The sequence below is a fragment of the Xenopus tropicalis genome, chromosome 8 (genome assembly GCF_000004195.4).
Source record: "Xenopus tropicalis strain Nigerian chromosome 8, UCB_Xtro_10.0, whole genome shotgun sequence".
Lineage (NCBI taxonomy): Eukaryota > Metazoa > Chordata > Amphibia > Anura > Pipidae > Xenopus > Xenopus tropicalis.
Window position 1 is genome coordinate 59,529,890 of NC_030684.2, and position 6,000 is coordinate 59,535,889.

The window sequence follows — 6,000 nt, forward strand, 5'->3', positions numbered from 1 at the left end:
TAAATATGTTTTCTGCATAAACTTTCCCTAAAAATGCTGTAAGTGTACATTGAATGGAGCATAAGCTATAGGCACTGGTGGCTACCCTAAGAAACATGACTGTGAGCTCTGTATATTACCTCCATTCAGGATTGATTTTAGAATCCAAGATTACCCCGCCAATGACATTTGCCTGTGCTTAGCCATAACATTGTTATAACAAAGTTATACTCCATATAAGGCTGCGCCAGCATGTACATCTATGTTTTCAAAAATAAACCCCTTCTCACAAAATCGCCCCTTTCTTTTGATACATTGAATTTCTTACAAATATGTGAAAAAATGAATATTCAGATCACTGGTTAAATTGAGTCTGTCATGGAAATTGTTAAGTGTACCTTAATTCTTTTTTTAAAAAGTATGTGGGAGAGGAGTGAGGAGTACAGTCATGTGCAGTCTATAATATGGGTCTTATCTTTAAATAAGCTATCGTTGTGAGAATTATTAGAGAAGTGGTAACTTCTTCCTCCACTGTACAGACAAGGGAATTTTTACACTGTGGTAAAACTACACAGAGCAGCTTCAGTCACAAGGTGAAGGCTGAAGTAGTTTTTACAAACAAGCCAGACAGCTCCATGCAGAATAGGAACATGTAAGGCCTATGGCACACATGGGCATATATGTCTACCAGCATATTTTAGCCAAAGAAATATTCATTTGTGGTGTATTAGCCACATTTTTATTCAATGTGATCATTTTGCTGCTAGTGGATTCCAAAAAACGAACTCACCCACCACGATCAGGTACTTACCCCTGGAAAAATATGCCATTTATGCCATATGGGGTTAGGAACTTTTCAGAAATAACTACCAGCCTTATCTCTTATCATTACATCAACAATAATAATAAGAATCTTTTTTAACAGGCAGGTGTGTAGAATACCAGCCAACTAGCAACTTTTTCGCTCTGTTCATTGTAAGCATTCAAAGATTGTAAATAGATACATGCCCCGTTACCAACCATTGTTATCCTTCAAATAACAGGTTTTAGATCCCTTACTTATTTTCATGCTAAAAACACAAAAATGCATTTAAATTATTTTTTTACTCTCTGTGGGAAGCACTTCAAAATCCCAGCACTAGCGATGTTCCTATGATTCTTGCCTAAAAACATTAAGGAGCTTGCCAAACATACCTAGCATGGGGCCCACACTGTTCCTGTATGCATAGTGTTGGTACACATGCATGTACAAGTTTATAACTTACTAGGCCAGCTTTTGATAGTAAACATATTTCAGTTCTCCTATTTTATATTTTAAAACTACCACGGTGGTGTTCCTTTTGCCTTACTAAACTTTCCAATGCCAATTACAAAATCCTGGATTGGAGCTATCCTGTAAAGGATATACAGTATAATCCCTGTGATCTGAACATTTTATTCTAGAACCTCAGTTTGTTTTCCATTGTCAGTGTCTGTAGCCATAAATGGCCTTACAATACAAAGGCATTGTGCTATTTATAATGCATGATTTACATAATCACCGGGGCCACCCTGAAAAATGATTGGCTCCAGGATACATATTATATTGTTGGGCCCCACCTAAAAGTTTGTTCTTATATTGCATTAGGGGTAATGGTAAGCATTATATATTTATATTATATATATTTATATTATATATATATACACACACACAATGGTACTACGTACATTATAGTTCCACAGTACTCTTGGTGAGCCTTGGACAAATTATTCTATTGCCTGTTTATTAAAATGACCCTGGCACTGCAAATTTCAGTAAGTGACCCTCCCTAATATATAATGTATATCTATTAAGTCTTAGGGCTAGGAACATAATAATAGGACTACTGTATTATAGGGATGGAAGAAGGAATAAATGATATAGTGTATATTTAATGTGTCCTAGATTCCCCTCAATGGTAATGCGTAAAGGTCTGTGCAAAGCCTGTTCCAGGCCTCACAAGACAGGGCAGAAGATCCATAACTGATGTAACAGACAGTACAAGGGCCAGATTCAATAGCGTAACTACTCTATGCTGGCCCCCCCCTGCAATCACAAGGCCCTTGGCACCCCCCTGCCCACTTGCATATAAATCCCCGCTCTCTGCCAACTCTCCTACTGGACTGCCACGGTGGAGATTTATATGCAACAATGGAGAAAGCAGAGCTGGTGGTCCAGGCCCCCCTGTGCCCCAGGCTCCCCCACAACCTTCCTCCATTGTTACTCCACTGGCCAGATTAATATGTGGTGGTGCTTACAGAGCAGATAGTGTTAAGTGTGAGAATTGGTTGTTCCAGCCTTTACCGTGTCCCTAAACATTTATCAGCACAGGCCAATTTACCAGTTATCCAATCAATCTTCCCAAATTTTACAAATTAGCATTTGGATTTAGTTAAGCATATGGATCTGCCATGGTGCAATATATGGCATTACTGGGTGTTTGCTGTTATCAACACTGGGCAAATTTACTCGTAGGCAGTAACCCATGGCAACCAATCAAATTGTTGCATTAATTTCCCTACCTACAAGTGCTTTGTTCTATTAGGAACAGGAACATTTTTATAAAGACTTAAGAGTGCAAGTTACAATGGGGCCACACCTTTATATTCTTCAGGATCCTGGCATCTAGCACTGATCAGTGGGAAAATAAAATTAGCACTATGTAATTTAGTACTATGATACCTTTTTATATAATCATATTTACAAACATCAAAGTTGCTCTGTTTGTAGCACAGTTTGACCAAATGCAACAACACTTTTTAGGGACTATCCTGTCATCCAGAAGAGGCAACAGTTACTTTTTTGCAAGAAAACATAATAATAATAACATAAGGCCCCTATGCAAAATGGCCCTGCAAATCTCAGGCCCACACTACAGTTATGTGTTACCATATATGATTCACAACACACATTGCTTTTTTAGTGTATTATTTTGTAATTACATTTCCTGGGCACTGGCGAGTACCTGAGCTGCAAAGGAGGATATGTTTAGGAGAGAAAGTTTACTTTAACAAAACATGTGAAATGTATTATATTTTGGATTGACCTGGTTTATCCACAGATCTAAAGATCCTGCAGGGACATCTGCTGGCCAAATATAACAAATGTGTTTTTTTTTTCACAACTAACTTTCCATTGTGCTTTATAAGTGATGGGAACACAAGAACAAAAACAATAAATAGTAGTACCGGTTAAAAAGAAAAGCTTACTAATCCATAAGGGAAACAAAGACAAAAGTCTTTAAGGTCCCCATACACAGGCAGATTCGCTCGCTTGGCGATGTTGCCAAGTGAGCAGATCTTCTCCCGATATCCCCCACCTATGGTAAAATCTTGTGCAAAATTTAAGGCCTTGAAGGACTGCAGCCAAGTAGAGTTAAAGAAAGTTCTTGCAGAACGGCGGCTTCATCATTCCCCCCACAAGATGAGCTTGCAAGACATGCTGAGAGCTGTAGTTCTGCAACAAATGGAGTGTCTACTCTTAACTGGCAGTTAAAAATCTGTGCCTTACATTTTAAATGCAGGAAAATAGTCTTACTGAATCTTATAAATGTTGGGTAAAGATTTTTATATGGGAACTATCAATTTTATATGAATAAACATCACCTCGGTTCAACCCTCTCTTCTATAGGAAAGTTGAAGAAATGTTTATAGAATGATCTTCCTGATTAACCCTATTTACACGTCTACAGTTTCACATTAAGGGGCACGATTGGAAAAAATTTGGACTAACCACGATAATTTCTGATGTGCATTAATTGCGCGAAAATTCACATTGTGGTCATACGAAAACATTGTGGTACAATCCAAAATCTTTGTATCCAACAATCATAAACGGCACGAAAAACTTTTTGACTTTTTGATCCTTCTGTGCATGTTTTTGGAAGCCTCCCATAGGATTCATTCGCACTCTGCAGCTCCAACCTGGCCCAAGGAAAGTCACAATAAAGAAGCTTGAATGAACCCGCAACTTTCGTACTCGGTGTGACAAATACGATTTTGTTGCACAACTTGTCGCACAAATTGTCGCATTATCGCAGAAAATATGCAAAATGTGCAAAAAAATTATTTGGACCTGTTGTACTTGTGAATGTGCCCCTAGGTACATTCTTTCCAACATTGCCCTTTATATAGGTACACTTTTGGGAAATGTGCTCTTGAGAACTATACAGATCCACATTAGACATATTCCCGCCAACTCTCTTTCGTGTAGGAAAACTGGAAATATACTGTGCAGGCCTTTGCTAAAATTTTTGCAATCACATAATGGGTGCAAGTCTTCCAGTATATCCTTTATATAGGTACACTAATGGGAAATGTCAGGAACAAAACTCCAGCCCTGTGTGAGTGAAATAACTCCAATATTACCGAGATTTCAGCTGAGACCTGCATATATTCATAAGAATGAGCTGGATTACCACCTCCCCCTTTAAATCCTGAAGCATATAAAAACCACAAGCTGAATGCATAATAAGCAATAAATTAAGAAATAACCAAAAAGGCTTCACAGTATATAAAACTGCATATTTGCAATGCAGAATGTTCATCTAATATATATGGTGTAGATTGCAAACCTATGTGTACTCTTTAAAAAGGGAGACATTGGAAGAAGTCAACTCGAGGTATATACAACATTGCAACACATAACATGGCAACATTTCCCTTTAAATAGAGAGACTTATGAAAAATGCATGCTGTATGGCAGTGATGAAATCTGTAGTTACACAGTAGGTATAATTACAAATGAACATTTATATTGTGTTTAACAAAGTTAATTTCTGCAATTAGCGTTATATTTTAACCATAAAATTTGGTTTGGAACACAATTCCCCCTGTACACAGGAAACCAGAGAAAGGAAGAGAGCAGAAAGAGAGCCAGAGTCAGTTAGCTAATTGCAGGCTTGATGCTACATGGAGATATAGAAAGTATATACAGAGCCAAAGAGTTCCAGACACAGAGATAAAGTGGCTCACTACTTACAGTTAAACAGTCTCTTCCTTTCTGCCTCTTAAGCTGACGTTTTTGTCACTCCATCCAAACTGCTTCCTCGCCAGCCCATTAAAGCTTCCAGCATGCCTCTAGTAACCAGTCACCGCCCATGTTTCCTCCAGCTGGGAAAGGAGAGACTGTTCTGTTTGCAGTTCTTAGTCTGCCATTCCTTTTAATACAAGTAGGGTAAACCTTAAACTGAAGTTAACGTTCAGTAAATGTAATTGACATTATTTTTAGCCCATTTATCTTTCTCCATCCAGTTTTACTTTACTTTTCAAAAAGCCACTACAATTTTGTGGCTCATCAGCACAGTATATTGATTATCAAGATTGCCAACTCACCCCTGTATAACCACAAACATAAATGTAGAATCTTAACCTACAGCATTTTGTTTAAATGTGTGTTCTCTAGGCAGCCACTTTCACTTAAAGGGATTAATAAATACAAGTAATAACAGTCCAGTCATTTATGCCTTAATGCCAAAACAGAGGGGGGTGGGTTTGCTATTGTAAGTTTGTGTTACATAAAGAAAAGGAAATGTGGTGGTTAATTAGCAAGTAACATACTAATGCATGCCATACATTGCACTTGTTTCCTGACAGGTACACAGTATGTAATATTTCCGCACTTTTTAGCAAATATGGATGGATTTACTAAGCTCAGTTTTTATAGTTATAGTTATATACCTATAATTGCCTTATAGACCTTAGTCCCTGTCCCAGTGGAGCTTATAACCTAAATTACTTTTACAGTCAGTAGTGTCAATTTTCATTAGGATCCAATTAACCTGCTTCTGTGTTCCTGTAGAAAACATAAGTAAAGTTGGCCATACACGCACCGATAATATCGTACGAAACCCGATTTTGTCTGATATTCGGTGCGTGTATGGCAAGTCGGCAAATCGACCGATATCGCAGGAGGCTGCTATCGGTCGACTCGCCGATCGGCCATGTTAAAAGATTTTGATCGGGCGCCATAGAAGGCGCCTGATCAAAATCTGCCTTCAGGGC

General features: G+C 38.1%; 1 protein-coding gene across 1 annotated transcript in view; it reads right to left on the bottom strand.

Annotated features, from left to right (window-relative positions):
* The window catches only part of kiaa1210 (KIAA1210), a 72,414-nt gene extending 67,266 nt beyond the window's left edge, over positions 1-5,148 (bottom strand). The window contains 1 exon segment of the mRNA NM_001374601.1: positions 4,979-5,148. The gene's annotated coding sequence lies outside the window, so the exon portion shown is untranslated.
* Positions 5,149-6,000: the final 852 nt, after the last annotated feature.